The sequence below is a fragment of the Sceloporus occidentalis genome, unplaced genomic scaffold (assembly GCF_023333645.1).
Source record: "Sceloporus occidentalis isolate IW3139 unplaced genomic scaffold, rSceOcc1.0.p SCAF_7, whole genome shotgun sequence".
NCBI classification, from domain to species: Eukaryota; Metazoa; Chordata; class Lepidosauria; order Squamata; family Phrynosomatidae; genus Sceloporus; species Sceloporus occidentalis.
Window position 1 is genome coordinate 8,001,389 of NW_028316987.1, and position 21,909 is coordinate 8,023,297.

At 41.5% G+C, this 21,909-nt stretch overlaps 1 protein-coding gene across 4 annotated transcripts in view; it reads right to left on the reverse strand.

Annotated features, from left to right (window-relative positions):
• The window catches only part of LOC149309112 (signal transducer and activator of transcription 3), a 55,606-nt gene extending 35,821 nt beyond the window's left edge, over window positions 1-19,785 (reverse strand). For all 4 annotated transcript variants that reach the window (XR_016281881.1, XM_089531817.1, XM_089531816.1 and 1 more), the window contains exon 1: window positions 19,711-19,785. The gene's annotated coding sequence lies outside the window, so the exon portion shown is untranslated. The remainder of the gene's footprint in view (window positions 1-19,710) is intronic.
• Window positions 19,786-21,909: the final 2,124 nt, after the last annotated feature.

The window sequence follows — 21,909 nt, forward strand, 5'->3', positions numbered from 1 at the left end:
GCAGTAGGCTTGACATGATGGCCCTTGAGGTCTCTTCCAACTCTATGATTCTACAACATGCAGTCCAAATCCATTAAACTGCCAAATCTGTGCAGGCCAACAATCTGCTACTAAGAGGCCTTGTGATTATGATAGGAAGCAGAGCTCTGGAAGCACTTGGAAATGTCTCCGAGATCCAGAATCACTGCAAGGACAAGTGTCTGCCCTACTTCCCAGGTCCAAGCCAAGAAGGAACTGGACCTTGGAGGGTGAAAAATCACCAAAAGAATCTCCAAATCACCAAGGTCTCTAATACATGGTGCAAAGTCAGAGAAGAGGGCAAATGACTTCCCCAGAATTTCAAAAATATTAGAAACAAAGCTATTGGCCATGAAAACAACTTACCAGGAAATCATTTTGAAAGATGCACATCAATGAAACTACTGCTGTATGATATATTACCTCATATTATTGTGTAGTTTTAAAATGTTGGCAGATTCTATTAAGCCATTTTGGAACTGAGCACATTACACTTTCGCAGGGATATCTGGTGCAACATGAACTTGTCCAGACTTTCAGCTGAGACACACAGAGAAGCAAATAAGATGAGAGAATTGTCATGCTCTAGCTAGAGGATTATTTGTACATGGGGCACTGCATTTGCTTTCCGGCAAGGCAATTATGTACTCCTTATCATGATTTGTTCAGCCTCATTTCCCCACATTAGGCTTAACTTTTTTTCATGCTTTGATAAACCCGACAATGTAAAATGCATGACATTTGTTGTGTCTCCAGGTGTGTTCTCTCTCACGCTCTCTCTCTGCTGTCATGGGAGGTTATGTGGTATCTCCCCGCTTTAGTAGCCTGACGTCTCCCTCAACCCCAATTTCAGCATTATGATTTCCATCAGCCTAGCACAAACAATCTTTTCTGATCTGTTATGCTGGAGTGATGACAGGCTGGCCGCTATATGATTCACAACTCACTGTATTTGTGAGTTTCCACCACTATATACAGAATACACTTAAAATGGGGTGCAATGAAAAACAGAAGAAATGTTTTTTTAAAATTTGGGAATAAAATGTTGAAATGTAGGAATAACGGAAGTGCAGCCTGCCCCAAGTACTGAAGTTATATGTCACATGATAATGGCAGGATAAGAAATCAATGTCACATTCAGAGGAATGTTTTTATGATGACCAGACAAAAGTAAACAAGCAAAACTCAGGATAGACAGTAATGCTTTTTTTTATTATATCATAACCTTTGGCCATGGTAACTGCCACCTTGGTGAGTTGATAATGTCCACTTTCATAATCAAACAGAGCAGCTTGTCAACAGTGGGATATTGTCCCTGCAGCAGTGAATCACAACAGTGGAAAGAAGCTAAGCTGTGCTAGTAAACCACAAGTAACACTGGCCTCATCTGCATTGCAGAAATAATACAATTTGTCACCACTTTAATTGCCATGGCTCAATGCTATGGAATTATGGGAGCTGTAGTTTTGTAGCCTCATAGAGTGGTGGTGCCATAACAAACTACAAATTCCAGGATTCCCTAGGATGGAACCATGGCAGTTAAAGCAGTGTCAAATTGTATTATTTCTGCAGTGCAGATCAGGCCACTGCTACAAATCCCTAATCCAGTTGTTCCATAGAGACTGCTATACCATCCACTAGTGAGCACAGGTGTCTAAGTATGAATGATGGACCTCTTCGGTGATGAGACCAGGAAAATGCAACAACTTGTTAACAGAGATTACCATACGTCTTTCTAAGTATTTTGAAATTATGCAGGATTTTTTTTGCACTAGACAACTTGTAATGTTTGAAAGCAGTGCTTTAGTGACTCCGTTCTGGTAGTCAAGGTCTGCTGTCCCAGCCCAGGATTTCCTCTGCCCCATCTCGGATTCACCCCTTTTCACTCGCTGCTCCTCACTCCTGGAACCTTCTTCCCCCGCGAGCAAGAGCCATCACTTCTTTAACCAGCTTCAAATCAGAGCTGAAGACCATCTTGTTCAGAGAAGCCTTCCCAGGCATTGCATAATTGTCACTTGCTATTTGATGTTCTTTTGTCGCCTGTTTTATTGAATCATTTCCTGTATTGCTATGTATTTTGTATGTCTTACCCTACTAGAGAGGCTGGCTAGCTCCAACAGGCCTCCGTGGAAGAAGATTAACCATCCATTAAGAAGCCAAGCCCTCCCTCCAGTCCATCTCCCCTGATCCAGGCCTTGGAGGTAGAGAAGAACTGCTGGCCCTCATCCCCTTCCCCTCCACCACTCCCTTCTCCTTCTGTGTCGTGTCTTTTTAGATTGTAAGCCTGAGGGTAGGGAACCATCCAGTTGGTGTATGTACAGTGCTGTGTAAATTTACAGTGCTTTATAAATAAAGGTTAATAATAATAATAATAGTAATAATAATAATAATAGTGTAATCAAAACAACAGCACTGATTAAAAATTCTCCCCTCCAGTAGGTAACTGATGAAGCTTGGGAGAAAAAGATAAGTGGATTTTGGAATTAACTGGCTTGTGACCTTGGTAGTTGTGGCTCATAAATTCCTGGGATGAACAGGTGCTCAGAAGCACCCAGTTCCATAATTTATAGCATACAAATGCCTGCCAGAAACAAAAATTTTGTTATCTGGCTCTAGCTAGTAGATGTTGGGGTGTCTGTAAAAATATCTATCTACCTACCTACCTACCTACCATCAAGTTCCTGCACCCCTGCTTTACCATTACACAATTAAACCAAGTGCTGGGTGCAAAGGTTCAAGCATAGACAGACCTTTCAGCCATAGCCTAGCTAGATGATTCTGGGAGTTGTCATCTAGAAAGTCTCTGTATCCATCGATACTGTTTTCGCTTTGCTCTAATCCTGCTCAGGTACTTTAAAAACAGACACCCACACATCATCAGCAAAGAGGAACACCTTGAAGGAGGACTGTGATTGCAAAGGGTGGAAAAGAAAGCTAAAGGCACCAGATCCTGTCTGATTTTCAAAGCCAAACAGGGTCAGCCCTGGTTGGAAGATAGGAGACTGTCAATGAATAACAGATACTGTAGGCTACATTACAGAGGAAGGAACTGGCAAAACCACCTATGAGTATTCATTGCTTAAGAAAACCCTTTGATATTTATGGGGCTGCCATAAGTAGACAGGCACACACAGAAAGACTTAAAGGAAAGCACCAAGAAGCCACTGGAAGCACTATGTAATATGTATATATAATAAAATAATAGAATTGTACAGTTGGAAGGAACCAGAAGGGCTATCTAGATTAGCCTGCTATCATGCATATGCAATTCTTTATTGTACTATGGTAGCAAACTATCCATTATTTTACAGATTACAACTGGGACATGTGTGGCCAAGCAACGTGAGAATGTGGTCAAGATGGCAAAAATTATTTGTAGGGCAGAACTCACAGGCTAAGAGACCTATAGCAGCTTGCTTTTGCTTGAGCCCACAGGGAAAAGCAAGATTCCACCCATCTTTTCTTCTTCCTCTTGTTGAGTTAATTGATTGGAAACTATTTTTTCACTCTGAACTCAGCAAAAGGGAAAGTGGGCAAAAAAGGAAGAAACAAAACCATTTTAAAAGCCGGAGACAAAATGAGATGATGGAAGATTAATCAGGACTGTCCTTGCCAAACTGGATCAATTAGAGAGTATCCATGAGCCCAACCCTTTGCTATGCCATGCATACTTAATCCTTTCAATCTGCTCCCTGATGGGGAATTGAAATACAAAACACAATTCTTGTAGTGTGCCTTCAAGGTGTTTCCAACTTATGGCAAACCTATCTCAGAGTTTCCTGACAAAATTTGTTCAAAGGGGGGTTTGCCTTTGTCTTCCTCTGAGGCTAAGAGTGTGAGACTTGCCCAAGATTACCCAGTGGATTTCCATGGCTGAGCTGGGAGTCAAACCCTGGTCTCTGGTGTCACAGTCCAATACTCAAACTGCTATACCATGCTGGCTCTCACAACATGCATGTGCAATACACATCAGATACATTTAACACTTCTTACTACTGAGAATATTTTCTGCATATGGGGCTAGGCAGTCTTTCTTCAGTATAGAAAGTTAGTAGGTTTCAAAGTCTTAGGGGAAGTGTAGGACACAGGGTGGGAAACTAAAGCAAAATTTGTTGTTGTTGTGTGCCTTCAAGTAGTTTTGGACTTATGGAGAACTAAAGTGACCCTATCACGGGGTTTTCTTGACAATAATCTTGATGAGAATCTTTCAGCAGTGATTTGCCATAGCCATTGCCATATGACCTACAAGACAGGCTGTGGCAGAGTCAGAAATGAAAACTGAAACTCTTGACTCTCTGAGCTGGTAGGTGTTTCCTCTTCAGATTAAGCATTTATTAAACTAAGGGATCTCACATGAAACAAAACAATCCTCAGACAAATGCCAACATACTAGTCTGAGCTCCTTGAAGAAAGCAAAGCACACAAACTGAAAATAACTCCCCCAAGGAAAAACCCAACAACTCTCAGTGTAGTCTGCTATGGTTTCAGCTATATCCCCTAAGCAAGGAAATTAGGTCCACAGGCAGATTCCACCTCTGCCCATGTTTACTCCCAAAGGATACACCAATGAACCCTTCTTGCACCTTAAATTTCCATCTCAAGTAAACAGTATAATCCCACTAATAACTCCATTCCCTAAATAATGGTGAAGAATAGGTAAAATGAAACACAGATCTTGGTGGTGGAAAAAGCTACAGATTGCAGATTTGCCAGGAAGTGAGTGTTTATTTATTATCACCCTTGCAGGCAAACAACTCCTAGCCACAGGAGAGAACAAAAATTTCTGTACAGTATTTTCCCAGTATTTACATCTTGTGAATGTAAATACTGGAGAATCTAGGGAACTGTTGTTGTTGTTGTGTGCCTTCTAGTCATTTCCAACTTACAGAGACCCTAAGGCGAACCTATCATCAGGTTTTCCTGGCAAGTTTCTTCAGAGGTGGTTTGTCATTGCCATCTTCTGAGGCTGAGAGAGTGTGGCTTGCCAGTAAGTTTACATGGCTGGTCCGGCATTCAAACCCTGGTCTTCCCAGTCGTAGTCCAATGCCCAAACCCCTACACCATGCTTGCTCTCCAACCCAAAGAATTATTAGTCTGTAACCCCGCTTCGATCCACCGGGAGAGGCGGGGAAACATAAATAAATTTTATTATTATTATTTATTATTCTGGGGCATTGTTCTCTGCAGAAATTATTCTGTGCAGGAGACAGTTTATGTGCAAGAAACATGCATTTTTTTGTACAAAAAACAAACGTATTTCGGGGTGGAACAATTCCTTGGAACACTTCAAATACAAGAGCAAGGTGCCCTTTCTTTGCAAGAAAACAAATAAAAATGAATTTTCTTTCCATTCCTAAGATCTGCAGTGTGGTCCTGAGTACAATTAGCAGGCCAACTGATCTGTATTTGAAAGAAGCCTTGTTCAGTTTAATGGACTTATCATTAAGTTCCAAGTAAGACATATATAGAATTCCACTTGTGCAGCTTTCAATAGGTTTGCAGCCTTAGATGTAAAAGTTCCCTCCTACTCTGTGCTCTACCTCTTTCTAACAAAATGATGTCTCCAAAAGGAAGTTCAGTGATATGTTTAGTAAGGCTAATTAATTATTTTTGCCACATATTATGCTATCCCACTTATAAACATCCTGCTCTGAACAGCAAATATTCTCACTTCCTCCAGTTCTAGAACAATGGCGTCTGTTTGACACTGGATTGAAATTATGTACAAAAACTGTAGATTTCTTTATTTGGGATGGAGAAGACAGGAACTTTGAATGTGCTAATGTTTAGAATTTGCTTGAAGGAAATTGTTGATATGTGTTCCAAATTTCCTGCAGCCTCATAACCTTAATTTTGGCTTTAAATTGACAGTGTTTAGTCTTAAGGCATTAAAAACATCTCTTGTTTCCTTGAAGTGGAAGTACAAGAAGGGCCCATTGGTATGGCCATGTTTTGTGTAAGCATGAGGGTTGAGATATCTTTAGTCTAAAGTTCCCTGCTTTGAAAATCATAGCTATTTTGCTTCTTTAAGAAATACAGAAAGACATAATGTGAAAAACTACAGAGAGACAAAATTATAAACAAAGTATACAGACCAAAGGGTTGTACAGAGTAGACCACCTTCTCCCAAGTAATTCTATCTGACTCATTAAGAAACCCACCTCTACTCATAAAAGAATGGGAGTTGCTATTGACATTTAAGTCTTCCCCTTAAAAAGAAAGGTCATGCATAATATAATAGTGTTTCTCATAAAATGAACCCCTCACAGGATCTTGGTGTGCTGTTCAAGCTTTTCCCTCCGAGAACCTATTTCAGGATCAGACATGTTCCACCTAAGAATGAGTCTACCTGAGGAGGGTGAAGTGAGAAAACCACAATTTTCACCCCATAATTGCCAATTTATATCACCCACTTGGGTAAGAGGCACAGGCAGACACAAACTTTTGCAAGATAACAGAATTGCTTTTGCAAGATAACAGAATTGAGAAATAGAATCTGTGAATAATAGCAGAGAACAAAAGGCTGGCCAAAAGAGGGGGAAATAATTACTTCTTTTCTAGGAGGAATATAACATGGAAACCTGTCACCAGCCATAACTATGTGGTGGTTAGAGCCACCTGGATATCAGGAATGAACAACTGCAGCAAGGTCTGTGCTGAGTTTTTGCTTCCATGACCTTGCAGCAGGCTGCAATATGGCATTTTCAGACAAAATACGGTGGAAATGTTCTTAGAAGTGATTGGAAATTCACTTTTTAAAATTTGTTTTTCTCAAGCTAATTACTCTCTAGCATAATAATAATATTAATAATAATAATAATAAATTTTATTTATATACCGCCCTGTGGCGAACCAATCCGGGCGGTTTACAACATTAAAATAACATACAGCATAAAAACAATATATTTCCCTCCCCTCTTAAAAAGTTATTAAACTGCATATCTAAGTTAAAACCACAATAACTAGTTAGAACAACAATAAATTAAACAAAATAATACCAACCGATAAACCACTGCCACTTCAGTTCTAAAGAAAAGAAAAGGGGGCTTTGGAGACATTACTGAGGAGGGTGGAGATCCTGAGATCCTGAGGCCGAGTTGGAAAATCTTGGAGAATTCATGGAAATTGCCATTTTAGCCAATATCTGGGGGCATTTTGAGTCATTTGAGAGTTCTGTTTTGACCCTAAAGTGTTTGTGGGAGTCCCTTGGCTTTGAAGGGCTGTATAATGGATCATAGCTGTAAGCATCCTACAACTCACATTTCCCCCTGTCCTTATTTTGGGAAGGCAGAGACATGCTGGTTAATCGGAAAAGACATCTAGTTAAAAAAAAATAGCAGGAAAAATGTGTATCTCCTTTACTTTGGACTCTACTGTCTTCAGGCTTTTTGACAGAGGTGGAAGCTCACTCGGGACATTTTATTTATGTATTTATTTTAAATTTATATACAGTGGTCCCTCTACATTTGCTGGGGTTAGGGGTGAAGGTCCCCCATGAATGTGGGGAAAACTGCTAATAAAAAACACTATTTTTTATAACCTAGGGAACACCTCTCTAAAAATCTCTAAGTCAGTGATGGCGAACCTTCTCAGGGCCGAGTGCCCCAACTAAATGTTTTACCCGGTGCCGGGGGCAGAATTTCCATCCTCTGGGGATTGGACCTCTACCCTCCGGAAGCAGGACTTCTGGGGCGAGACTTCTCCCTTCGCACCTTTCCCAGCCTCCAGGTATCTCTGGAGAGGCAGCTGGAGACCAGGAAAGGTCTGGGTGGAGGAGGAACAGGCACATGCGCCTGTTCCACCTTCTCTCCTCTGGGTGCCAGGCCAAATAGTGTTACATGATGGCATGCATCCTATAGGTTTGCCATCACAGTTCTAGGTCCTCCAATGCAACTCTGTGGTCTACATCTGCCAGAGGTTAATCATAGACTCATGCTAAAGGACCTAAAAATGTTCAGAGAAGCATTTTCTCTAGGAACTTCTAGGTTCTCCTGCACAACTCTATGCTCAACTTCTGGCAGAGTTGCACTGGAGGACCCAGAGATTCCTAGAGAGGACATATTAATCAAACCCGCAAGTAATCAAATCTGCAAAAGTCAAAGCTGCAAATGTGGAAGGCCAACTGTATTTGTTTTCTTTATTAAATAAAAATTCAAAGGAGCTTATAACATGTTATAATACATATATACATCAAGCAACAAAAATGTGTTTTCAATATCACCTATCACTAAAAAGAACAACGTTCAATTGAAATAACACACTAGCAGCAAGAGACCAACCTAAACATTAATCAGCAACTTAGCCAAAGAAAAGTGATGGTCAGAGATAGCTTCGGCTAGACCTGAAAGCCATCTGGTATGTGAAAGCAATCAGCATTGGCACCAGGTGGGCTACTCTGGAGAGAGAATTCTGCAGTCAGCATTACCAATCAAGGGGAAGATTCCTCCTGACCTGCCAGTTGACAAGAGTACTTGGAACAGGACATCCAATGTTGATCACCATGCAGGGGAGGGAGGATTATATACCACACTTTTGTTATGTGCTTTTAAATCCACTCCAACATATGGCACCTCTAACATAGGGTTTGTTTGGCAAAGTTCATTTTGAGCTAGGAGCCTTTTGAACATCTGGATTTGTTGCTAGAATTGTTCTCAGAGTGCCAGATTGTGGGTAAACTGTCTTCATTGCGGGAAGGACACAGTAATGGGTCTAAGAAGCTCCCACAAGCCCTCAGTACTCTTTTACAAGGGAAGTTGCCAGTTGTACCTCTCCACAAGTGACCTTACCTCTTTTCAGTCAGCTTCTGGTCATGGCAGGAGATTCACACAAAGTCATTCAACCACTCTCATTGCAGTGATAACTGAATTACTCATCCTAAGAGGAGGCTTTCTATTGTGTCTCCATGTGTATTACAATTCTTTTCTATTCAACAGAACAGCTGAGGCCAGTAAATCATGCATAAATAGAAACAGTGGGCTTGGGAAGCTCCATTATACTAGGGTTAGAATATTTTGAAAAGCAAAAAAGAGGGCACACTTACCGACTACAGTACTTCAAACTCGCTATGATGGCTTTCACTTTAAATACCTCTACTATATAAGGTATGATAATTGCTACTAGAAGTATTCCTAACCTTCACTGTATTTAAATAACAATTATTTAAACTGATTATTAATAACATCAACAATTGATCTGGTTGTCCTCAGCAATATTCCAGCACATAGAGGCATTTCTGTAATGCTTTTCATCCACTACTCCAGCACTACAGGTTCCCATAACAATCCTGTGAGTTACAGAACCAGCAGGGGAAACTATCAAGGGAACAAAAAGGGAGAGTGATGGACATTCCTAGATAGGATATTCTCTATATGGCACTTTGTTTTGTCCCATAGATTTGCAACAAACTTGGATATGTCTGGGAAAAGGAGGATGTGAGTGTGGTGTAGTGGTTTGAGTGTTGGACTGTGACTGTGGAGACCAGGGTTTAATTCCCTGCTTGGCCATGTAAACCCACCGGGTGACCTTAGGCAAGTCACACACTCTCAGCCTCTGATGGTGGCAATGGCAACTCCCTTCTGAAGAAACTTGCAAAGAAAATCCTATAATAGGTTTACATTAGGGTTGTCATAAGTCAGTAACGACTTGAAGACACACAACAACAACGGCAGTGATTCACAAACTTTGGTCTTTCAGGATGTTTTCACCGCAGCTCCCAGAATTCCTGTCTGTTAGCCAAGTTGGCTGAGGATTCTGGGAGTTGAACTCCACAACAGCTGGAGGACCAAAGTTTGGGAACCACTGATGTACAGTAACCATACATTATACTGAGTACTGTACTGAGTGTTGGGTTGTGGAAGGCTTGACTAACAAATCTTAAATAATCTTGAATTCATTGAGAAAGCAGCTGAGTGGTTTTTGGTGTCAATGGGAAGGAAGGGCAATTAGACAGCCAGAAAGTAGTTGGGGTAAAGGAAAAATGCAGTCCCTTGGATTCCATCTAAGGGGGTATGCATACTACAGAAATAAAGCAGTTTGATACAACTGCCAGGACTCTATTGTACAGAATCCTAGGATTTTTAGTGTGGTGAGGGACCATAGTGCTCTGGCAGACCAGGTTGAATTCCTCAGCAAACTGCAAATCCCAGTATTCCACAGGATGGAGCCATGCCAGTTAAAATGCTGTCAAACTGCTTTATTTCTGCAATGTGGAAGAGCTGTACGTTATGGTAGTTGAACTAATGTCTAATACATTTCACTATGACTAAAGCATATCTGACTTCGGCTGGAAACGAGCCATAACATTTAGGGTGCACCATGCACCACAGTTAAACAAGTAGATGTGTTTCTAGGTATGATTTCTTTAGCAGAAACCTTGGTACCTGAGGCATAAATAACATGGAAAGAACAGGAGCAGGTTCCTGTACCAGAGGAACAGTTCTAATGTGTTTTGGCAAATTTTGTCTTAAAAACTAGCAATATGCACATATGAAATCAAACACTGGTAAGTCTTGCATAAGTAAACTGTTCCAACCCAGCACCAAGTCTGTGTTCCCATAGCCATTTTCACCATCATTTTTATGCCTTTAGTGCTGAAAGTACCTCCAGCTAGACAAGGATGACAAGGGCAAGCATGAAAATGTGGGGCTGGACTTGGTAAAAAAAATAGCTTCTTTCTTGGAAGTGTCGTACCCTCTTTATCTCAGGATAAATCTAGTGAATTCAATGGAGCTTATTTCTAACACAGACCTATATAGGACTGGCTGTAATTGAGTAATTTTTCTTTAATTGGAAGACAGCCAATATTAAGACTATGGCTGCATCCGCACTGCTGAAATCATCCAGTTTGACACCACTTTAACTTCCATGGCTGGGTGACATGGAATTCTGGGCCGTGTAGTTTTGTGAAAGATTTAAGCTTTCTCTGTCAGAGAATTCTGGTGCCACAAGAAACTACAGTTCCCAGAATTCCACAGCACTGAACCATGGCTGTCAAAGTAGTGTTAAACTGGATTATTTCTGCAGCGTGGATGCAGCCTATGTCAACATTCTCTGCTACTTTTTTCTATGTTTTAGTTTTGTTTCCTATATGCTTTGCCCCACACATTTTCTGAATGTAGACACAATTTCTTGGGTCAGGATTAGTGGGTTATACCTTATATTTAGCTTCTTTTTTTAAAAAAGAAAGAAACTAAACCACTTTAAAAAAACTACTAAAAAAGAAAAGAAACCAAACTACTAAATACATACATGAACAAGTGTATATTGCTGAAGGCACCAGTAACTTTGCTGAAGCTCAAGTGCTGATATGCATCTTGAAATAGGATTCCACAATAGCCAGGGCAAGTCAAGAGTGTGAGATGTTGCTTAGTAGGTGGGCAGGAAAACACAGAATGGAAAATTCCCACAAAATAGAAATACACTGCTGAACATTTGCAGAAATCTTTGTGAGATGCCAACAGCACAGAATACAGAGTAGCCTTCCCCAGCCTCGTTACAATTTTTAAAATTAATTTTTGTTGCATCTGAAGTAGTAAGAAAAGTGCTGAAAATGTAATGAAATTCTCCCCAAACAAACTGCTCCCATAACATAAATAATATTGGTTGCAGGGACAGTTGCTAGTCCTTATCTTTCTCACAAAAAAGGAAGGTAATTGCATTTTAATTACCCCCAAAAGAGTAACATGTTACAGTTCAAGCTTCATCCATGCCATATTTGATTTGCCCCCAGTTGACTGGAGCAACAAGAATAACTGGCTATTGGGGGTATTTTAAATTAAGAAAGACATGGTCTTACATACAGAAATGTAAGTCCCACCTAGCCATGAGAGATGAGTATTAATGAAAAGAACTACAGTTGGCACAAATGAGACAATAACATTTTGGAAAGATTTTTAAATGCCTCAAGTTCTGCTCAGGTGAGATACCATTTGGACCATGCCAAAAGTAGAAATCAAGGATGTTTGTATATCAGCGTTAGCATTCATTTTATATAATGTTATCCTATGGTATTCACGGAATATTACCTGGAACACAATACACAGGATGAGCTTTGGAAGGTACAATCTATCTACATAGGAAAATTATATGTTAAAAAGACACTGGTATTTTAAAAAAGCACCTGCATCAGAGATCATATACATCTCTGATGCAAACATGGAACTCTTGGATTTTAAACAGAAGACACGCCTCTCAAATGACCCAAACAAATGACCAGAATAAACAACCCATGAGAATACATAGTGTCATACAGTCAATACACATTTGGGAGTTTAAAAACTTTGAAGGGCCTAAAACTACTGTATCTCAATCCTAACCAGAAGATGGAAGTTTTTTTGAAAAAAACCAAATACAGTTTCCAGAATCCCCCCAGCCAGTATAGCTAAGACTGGGGGCTGGAGGAGTCTAGGAATTGTATTACCAAAAAAATATGAAAATTTCTAAGGTCTTAATGTTCATTCCTATGTAGACCACTGGCCAAATTGCCCAAGAGATTCTGGGAGCTGTAATGCACAAAAACAACCTTTCTGTGCTCTGATTCTAACTATTAAACTTGCATTTCAACACTACTTTGAAGAGCACATGTTGATTATGCCTGTAAAAGTTAGGTTTAAGATCTAGGGTGGGGAGCTAACAGACCACAGACGATGCACAACCTTCATCTTAATTTCATGACAGAAAGGGTATAAGGGAGACATGAGGTGGCAGAGACACATTATGGAATCTTGTAATGATCCAAACTCAACCCAATTTTCACTCCAATTCTGTCCACCAATCTGCCCTCAACTGATTAATAAGCAAGCAGACAGGGCTGAAATATTTTATTCACTTAAAAAAAAGAAGAAGGATGTATGGGAGAGGTGAGGTCAAAGTAGCACATAAACTTAAAACTGTAGAATTGTGCCCTGAGCATTATATTTGAAGTTTCACTCTAATTATCTCATTTTTTCATAGAACTATTGTGTAACAAGCAGGTGGACAGACAGATTAACCCTTTTGCTTTAACTATATATTGCTTGTCCAATAAATAATTGTCCTTCCTTATTCATGGATTTTTTATCCATGGATTCAAGCATCCACAGTTTGAAAATGCTTTAAAAATATATAAATTCCAAAAAGCAAAATCTGATTTTGCCATTTTATAGAAGGGACACCATTTTACTATGCCATTGTATTTAATGGGACTTACAGATCCACGGATTTTGGTATCCACAAGGGTTCCTGGAACCATACCAATGGCCCACTGTACTGCTATGCACTAAAGCCACATTTCTGACAAAATACCATCATCAGAAATCCTGAACTGAAGGTAGGGATGTGAAAATCTGGGGGTGGAGTGGGGGGTATTTTCTCCATGCCCCCCCCCCAAAACAGGAACAGAATTTGCCTTGTAAATTTTCCCAGGTCTTCACATCTCTCCTTGCAGGCAGGCCCAGACCTTAATAGCTGGTAGAGAGTGTAATATTTCAAAATCTGTTCCTAATAAAAGCCAGATTTTGATGTCATGTTCTCCAAGACAAACAAATAGTCTGCCACTATCTGGGTGGGGGTAGGGGTGGAAGCAAACTTGTTTTGCATGCCTGACCTCTTAATGGGTCTAACTTGTTTCCCGGCAGCAGGGCTTCATTTGGATCGTGATGGATTACGCTTACAGGATAGCTGTTCCAATCTATACAGCCAAACTCCTAAATAAGATGTCACCCTTTTCACAGCTTACCTCTATAAATCCCCAGCCAGACACAAAACATAACACTGTGGTTTTGATACTGTTCTGAGAGCAGCTGAGAGAGCAGCAACTACAGCCAACCGGGAATAATAAAACTGACTTACTGCAACCAGTAGTGGGGGGTGGGGAGGGCTGAGGTTCACATCTAATAGCTTCCTGAGTTTATATCCCAGATCATTTTAGTGCACAGTCACCATCACTGTGCCAGATCAGTAACATTATTGCTGGGCCAATAATAATATTGTCCAAATCAACGGGCAACTAACTGTGGAATGGTTCTGTTTCAGTGCATGATCTCAGTCTGGGCTGATGGTTACCTATTACCATCCTTCCCTGTAGCAGATGGAATAAAAAATGCATCTCTGTTTACAGCAAAGGTGGGGAACGTGTAACTCTTCACCTGTTCATGAACTGCAACTCCCATCACCCCAGCCAGTAAGGCCAATAGTGAGGGATTCTGGGAGCTGTCCCCAGGGAACAGTGGGAAGGCCACAGGTTCCTCATCCCTGTCCGAATGCAGCCTTCACCATAATTCCCAGCCTAAATAACATCTGGAGGGCATGGGGTGGGAAGGCAGCCCTAGAAATAAGGATGCTGAGGAAATCCCACCTATTAATCCAGTACCCAATACCCTGTCTATTAATCACAGATATGGTTGAATTTCTATAAAGCTACCCAAAAAGTTAAATAAAGGGATAAACAAATCTGTCAGGAGTGCTTTGATTGTGTGTTCCACCATGGCAGGAAGTTGGACTGGATGGTCTTGTCCAACACCTTGATCCACGGGGGAAGTAATAATAATAATAATAATAATAATAACAATAATGTTTTTGAGTATTGGACTATGACGAGCAGGATTCAAATCCCTATTCGGCCATGAAAACCCACTGGGTGACTTGGGAAAGTCACATGTTCTCAGCCTCAGAGGCTGGCAATGGCAACCCCCCTCCCGAAGAAATTTGATAAGAAAAGTCTGTGAAAGGTTTGACTTAGGGCCACCATACATCAGAAACAACCTGACAGCACACAACACACCAACAATAATAATTCTATGATTCCAATTTACACAACCCTCTGTTAAAAATGATTGTTCCCTTCTTTCCAGTCCGTGAGCCACACAACAGGACTTGCAGGCCCTGAGTGCTTTAGTGAAAGACAATGCATTTGACTATTCCTAGAAGGTCCTAAAGACCTTTGTAAGTTCCACCAGACGTAGCACCAAGCATTACCCGAAGTAGACACACACTTCCCCCACTCCCCCATCTTTTCTCTCCCTGCCTCCAGTAGAGTCTAAAGCTGGGAGGACCACATAGTGTAAGCTAAATTACCCCAGCAAAAAGCTATCTTTTAAAGCACAAAGGTAAATATTAGTAAGAGTTTCAAGGTTTTACTAGACTGTTGCCTTTGGACTGCCCCATTTTACAGCAGAGTTTGCTCAACACAAACATCTTCCCCTATTGAGGAGGAGACAGTTGTGCAAACAGCCGCTTCCTGTCAACTCACTGCTGGCTATGCACCAGCACCGAATTTAGCTACCAGTGTCACAAACTATGGAAAAAGGGTCACCTTTTTGTGACTTCAGGAGGGGGGTGGGAGAGAGAATTTTCACAGCCCTTCCTTCAGCTTGGCTTCCTTTTGAGCACAAATAAAAACACAATCTCTACATAGACAACAAGTAGAGGGAAACTGTGTTGGCACTGCCAGCTGCAAGCTATGCCAAAGAGCGAAGAGGAACCAAAAGGGAAACCTCAAACAAGAGCTTCTCCCTTCTTTTTTGCTTTCAGCACAGAGCTTGGGAAAGTTCCCATTTAGACTACAACTCCCTGAATCTGGGGATTCAGGGAGTTGTAGCCCAAACAGGAACTTTCTCAATCTCTGACAAGGCCATATGGCAATGATAGGGCATAGCTGGTGTCAAGCCATGACCTTTCCATGTTGTATGATAAGAGAACCAAGAACAACTCCAAAGGCACTTCAACCTTTGGTGGTCACCACAGCTGCCCACTCTGTATACAAGGCAACCATCATCCCACACCTCAGAGGCCCTTTCACATTATACACTTATAGCACTATGGTTCCACTTTAACTGTCATAGCAATGTCTTACAGAATTCCGGGATTTGCAGTTTAGGGAGGGGCATTCAGAATTCTCAGCTGAAGAAAGTTCCAGTGCTTCAACAAACTGCAAATTCCAAGACTCTATAGGATACTGCCATGGCAGTTAAAGTGGAATGACAGTGCTTTAATTGTATAATGTGAAAGGGCCCCAAGTCCTGCCTTGCCCTACACTCCTCCCTATTGCTTGGAGAACAGAGTTTTCACTATTCCTGTGCCACTCATCCACACAGACTCATAACTCTTCACTTGTTACCCTTAAACACTCACCTTATGATGTATCTATAGTACTGTAGAAATAGTGCGGCTTGGTACTACTTTAAGTGCCATAGCTCTATCCTACAGAATCCTGAGATTTGTAGTTTTGTGAAGCTCCAGTACTCTTTGGCAGAGAAGGCTACAGATTTAATAAAAATATAAACTACAGGATTCCATACGATGGAGCTACAGCATTTAAAGTGGTGTGAAACTGCATTGTTTCTGCAGTGAAGATGCACCCTCAGAGAGCCTAAGCAGCTTCCAATACTTCAACAACTCATGAGATGGACACTCACAAGTGTCGAACAGGACAACCTTGCAATTCAACACCAGCAGACTAACAACACCTTAGTTTGCATGCAGAGAGGTCTTGTAGCACCTTTGAAACTAAATGATAGAAAGAAGCTGGTAGCATAAGCTTTCATAGACTTCAGATTACTTCCTCTTCTTCTGGATTCTCCATCTAAAAGTTAAACTGAGGAAATAGGCTCAAGTCTATGAAAGTTCATGCTTTGTTGTTGTTGTTAATTACCTGTGAGTCGTCCCCATCTCATGAGACATCTCCAAGATTGCCTGTCATCTACTGCTCTGCTTAGGTCCTGTAATTTCAGGCCCATGACCTCCCTAATTGAATCTATCCATTTAGCATGTGGTCCTCCTCTCTTTCTACATCCCTCCAGCATTTCTACCATTATTGTCTTTTCTGATGAGTCATACCTTCTTATGATGTAGCCAAAGTATGACAGCCTCAATTTAATCACCTTGGCTTCCAGGGAGATTTCAGGCTTGATCTGTTTGCCTTTTTGACCATCCATGGTATCTTCAACACACTTCTCCACCAACACATCTCAGATTAATCTGCTTTCTTCCCTGTCCAGCTATCACATTCGACCATGGTGATGGGGAATACAGTACTTGAACGATTCTGACTTTAGTGCTCAGTTGTATATCTCCATTCACCTTTAGGATCTTGTCCAGTTCTTTCATGGCTGTCCTTCCCATTCCTGGTCTTCTTCTAATTTCCTGACTGCCGTCTTTGCTCTGATCAATGTCTGATCCAAGGTGTGAGAACTCTTTAGCTTCTCCACTCCAAACATGTATCTGAGGTAGTAGGCTCAAGGCTATGAAAGCGCATGCTACCAGCTTCTTCCTTCAGGTAGTCTCAAAGGTACTATAAGATCCCTTTGCATACTGGTTTTGCAGGCTAATACTTTGAACCTATTAGTCTGGTCCAAGCCGTTGTATTCCCCATCACCATGTACGGATGTGAGAGCTGGGCAGTGAAAAAAGTGGACAGGAGGAATATCAACTCATTTAAGTTGTGGAGATGGAGAAGGGTGCTGAGGATACCATGGATGGCCAAAAAGACAAACAAATTGGGTCTGAGAACAGATCAAGCCCGAATTCTCCCTGAAAGCCAAGATGATGAAACTGAGGCTGTTTAGTGAGAGCACCATATTCAGATCAAGCGAAGGCACAACTCATTAGAAAAGACAATAATGCTAGGACCTACTTCATATTGAACCACTTAACCAGTGGTTCTTAATGGTATGGTGATACTCAGGGTGGGGGGGCAAAAGATACTCGAGGGAGGCTAGGAATGGGAAAGGCAGCTATGGAAGAACTGTACAAACCTATAAAATGTTAAAGACAAAGTGAGGATTGAGGATCATTCAAACCACTGTATTCCCCATTACCATGTACAGAAGTGAGAGCTGGATAGTGAAGAAAGCAAACAAAGAAAATCAACTCATTAGAGATGTGGTGAGGGAGAAGAATGCTAGGGATAACTGTAGATGGCCAAAAAGACAAGCACATGGGTCCTACAGAGGTCAAGCCTGAACTCTCCCTGGAAGCCAAGATGATGAAATGCAGGCTGTGGTACTGTGGGCATATCGTGAGAAGGCACGACTCATTAGAAAAGGCTATACTACTCCTCTTTGAACCACTCAACCAGTGGTTCTTAAATAGGGTGGGTGGGAGTGGGACCTGTCAGGGAGGGTTACTTGGGGAGGCACGGGATTAGGAATGTGAAAGGCACCTATAAAAGAACTGGACAAGCTTACAACATTTTAAAGACAACGTGAGAATCATTGAAGCCATTGTATTCCCCGTTACCATGTACAGATGTGACAGCTGTACAGTGAAAACAGTGGATAGGAGAAAAATCAACTCATTTAGGATGTGGTGCTGGAGAAGAGTGCCGAGGATACCATGGATGGCCAAAAAGACAACCAATTGGTCCTAGAACAGATCAAACCAGGACTCTCCCTGGAAGCCAAGATGTTTAAATGGAGGCTGTCATATTTTGGACACATCATGAGAAGACACAACTCAATAGAAGAGACAATACAGTGGGCCCTTGGTATCAGCTGGGGTTTGGATACCAAAATCTGTGGATGCTCGAGTCCCATTAAATACAATGGCACAGTAAAATGGTGTCCCTTATATAAAAGGGAAAATCAAAGTTTGCTGTGGATGCTTGAATCTGTGGATAAAAAACCCGTGGATAAGGAGGGCCAAGTGTAATGCTAGGAAAGGTAGAAGGTGATGGAAAGAGAGGAAGCCCACACACCAAACGGAAAGACACAGCCAGGGATCTCATGAGCCTGAGCCTAAAAGACTTTCCCAGAGCAGTGGCTTGGAGATGTCTCATCCAAAGGGATGCCCTGGTTCGAGGGCAGTTAACAACAACAAACAACCTGGAGAAGAGCATTGAGGATACTGTGGGCAGCCAAAAAGGACAAACAAAACAGGTCTTTGAACAAATCAAGCTAGAACTCTCCTTGGAACCCAAGTTGACAAAACCAAGGCTGTCATACTTTGGACACATCATGAGAAAGGCAGGACTCAGTGGAAAAGAGAATAATGCTAGGAACAACGGACGCAAGCTCCAGGAACAGAGATCCCACCAAAACATTAGGAGGAACTTATGACAGTAGGGGCTATTCGACAGTGGAACACACTCCCTCTGAGTGTGTCTGAGCCTCCTTCTTTGGAGGTCTTTAAACAGAGGCTGGATGGCCATCTCTCAATGGGGATGCTTCGATTGAGAGTTCCTGCATGGCAGAAAGGGTTGGACTGGATGCCCCTTGGGGTCCCTTTCAGTCATAGGATTCTATGAGAAGAAACCCTGCTGCAGTCCAACATGCTGCCCAATCCCTCCTGAACAGAGGTCCTCACCGCAAAGGGGACAAGGTGCTGCAAAATGTAGGACATGCAAGAAAAATGTAGGACACACCCCAAACAAAAGGCAAAAACAGTCACAGAAATATAAACTCATGCTTCTTAGTCATGCAATTCCTGGGCTGCGTCCACACTGGAGAAATAACCCGGTTTGGCATCGCTTTAACACTTTTCTGGCTCAAAGGCTATGGAATTCTGGGAGTTGGAGACTCCAGAATTCCATAGCCTTTGAGCCAAACAAAGCGATACCAAACCGGGTTATTTCTCCAATGTGGACACAGCATTGCCCTTATCTTCCTCCCAGACTCAGTTAATTGAGTGGTTGTTGTTGTTTTTTGTTTTACATTTTGCACTCTGCACATGCTCAGAGGCACTCCCCTTTCCCTACTAAAGCTCCCCTATCAGGCCTACCTTCGGGACCCCGCTCCGGCGCCCTTTGCCCACCGACACCACCAGCTTCTCTGGCTCTTCCTAGCGCTGAGTCCCCCTGGTTGGAGGAGGCGGCGTTCTGGGACCGCCCCCTCCCTGAGCAGCTGACCAATCGCCTGCGCGCTCTGAGGACTTGGTTCTCCCGAGAGCCAATCAGCTCCCGCCTAGGCTTTGATTATTCATCGGGCTGTTCCGGGCTCGGCTTCCTCCTCCCGCCGCGCTTCTGGAAAGCCAGCTGAGTTCCGGGCAGCGCGTGACGTAGGCGGCGCTGCTGCTGAGGCGAAGTGGAGCTGAGAGGGAAGGAGGGGGCTGCTGTTCAGAGTCCCTCTGTGGCTCCTAAGATGGAGGACAGGGCGCCCCTCAGAGGGCCAGATAGGTGCCCCTGATAGCAAAGGGGGACAAGGCTCCACAAAATGGGGGGCAGCCAAGGACATAATAATAATGAATGATTATAATAATTATACTAATAAGGATAGACTCAGAGTTGGAAGAGAACACAAAAGGGCCGTCCAGACCAACCCCCTGCCATGGTTTAACAACAACAACAATTGATAACAACAACAACAATAATAATAACTGTTCATTAATAATAATAATAGAATCAGAGTTGGAAGAGCCCACAAATGCCATCCAGACCAACCCCCTGCCATAGTTTAATAATAATAATAATTGATAATAATAACAGTTTAATAATAGTAATAGTTGCTACTACTAATAATAGTTTAATAATAATAATAATAATAATAGAATCATAGAGTTGGAAGAGCCCACAAGGGCCATCCAGATCAACCCCCTGCCATTGTTTAATAATAATAATAATAATAATAATAATAGAATTAAAAGCTATAACCATGTTATTCTGTAAAATCAGTACATAGAGAGATCTTGTAGCACCTCTGAGAATAACTGAAAAAAAATAAATTAATAATAATTGATAATAATACATTAATAATATAATTGTTGATGATAATAATAATAGCTGATAATGATAATAATAATAATAATAATAATAGTTTGGTGATGATAATAATAATACACGCATCTGTCCACACTTGCAGCTTTGACTTCTGTGGATTTGATTATTCAAGGATTTTATCACTATGTTCTCTCTAGGAATATCTAGGTCCTCCAGCGCAACTCTATGGTCAACTTTAACCAAAAGTCGCACTGAAGGACCTAGAGATTCCTAGAGAGAACACTCCACTAGGCATTTGTAGCTCCTTCAGCTCAATTCTGTGGTCAATGTCTGACACATGTTGACCCCAGAGTTGAACTGGAGGACTTAGAGATTCCTAGAAAGGTGTTCTCTCAGGTAAAAATAGTGTTTTTGTTATTTGCATTTTTCCCCATTCACGGGGGTCCTGTGCCCCTAACCCCAGTGAATGTGGAGGGATGAGTGTATTTCTTTCCTGCTTCTCCTTAAGGCTCAAGGCAGGATACAACATGTGACCATCCGGATTGAGTCCATCCATCTGGCGTGTGGTCTCCCTCTGTTTCTACTACCTTCTACCTTTCCTAGCATTATTTTCTTTTCTAATGAGTTGTGCTTTTTCATGATGTGGCCAAAGTACGACAGCCTCAATTTGATCATTTTAGCTTCCAAGGAGATTTCGGGCTTGATCTGTTCACAAACCCATTTGTTTGTCTTTTTGGCTGTCCATGGTATCCTCAGCGCTCTTCTCCAGCAACACATCTCAAATAAGTTGATATTCCTCTTATCTGCTTCCTTACTGTCCAGATTTCACATCTGTATACTGTATGATGATGGAAAATACAATGGTTTGGACAATTATAACTTCAGTGTATATCTTTACTCTTTAGGATCTTATCTAGTTCTTTCATGGCTGCCCTTCCCATTCCTAGTCTTCTTATTTCTTGACCGCAATCACAGTTCTGATCAATGTTTGATTCAAGGTATGGGAACTCCTTAACTATTTTGAGTTCCTCATTATCTAGGTTGAACATATGTAGGTCCTCCATGGCCATTATTTTTGTTTTCTTTATTCTTCAGAAGTGAGCCTGCCTTTGCACTTTCTTCTTTTACCTACCTTAGTATTTGTTCCAATTCTGTGATTTTTTTCTGCTAGTAGTATGGTGTCATCCATGTATCTAAAATTGGTCAATATTCTTTCCTCCTATCTTTACTCCTCCTTCTTCCAAGTCTAAGCCTGTTTTTAATAT